This window comes from Chondrus crispus, genomic scaffold (genome assembly GCF_000350225.1).
Source record: "Chondrus crispus Stackhouse genomic scaffold, scaffold_42, whole genome shotgun sequence".
Taxonomy (NCBI): Eukaryota; Rhodophyta; class Florideophyceae; order Gigartinales; family Gigartinaceae; genus Chondrus; species Chondrus crispus.
The window spans coordinates 409441-409830 of record NW_005179363.1 but is presented as its reverse complement, the minus strand read 5'-3'; positions in this window follow the sequence as shown (position 1 = coordinate 409830).

Sequence of the window (390 nt, the reverse complement as noted above, 5' to 3'; positions counted from 1 at the left end):
CTTTTGCTTTTAGGTTACTTTTGTTCCTCCAGCCTGAAGCGAAAAGTGTTCATTGCTGTGATCCATATTGTTTTTTAGCTGTACATAGAGTATGATTGGTCAAATGCACGATATTACATAATTGGCACCGCCAGTATGACGATAACCAGTGTCTGACCGTCTACGGTACCTCGGGGCGTAATTGAGGAGACGGGAACAGTTCTGAGCTTCGGGGTTGACGGAGCGAAGGGAAAGCACGCCTTGAATCGCCAAGGGGGCCTGTTCGCCAGTTCCAATGTCGGGTCGGCGAGCGTCGGAGGAAAGCTCCCGATGACTGGGTAGCGAGGGTTTCCCCACTCTTGTGAGAGGATAGTGGCGTCGGCGACCAAGGGAGGGTGCTCAGCGAAAGGA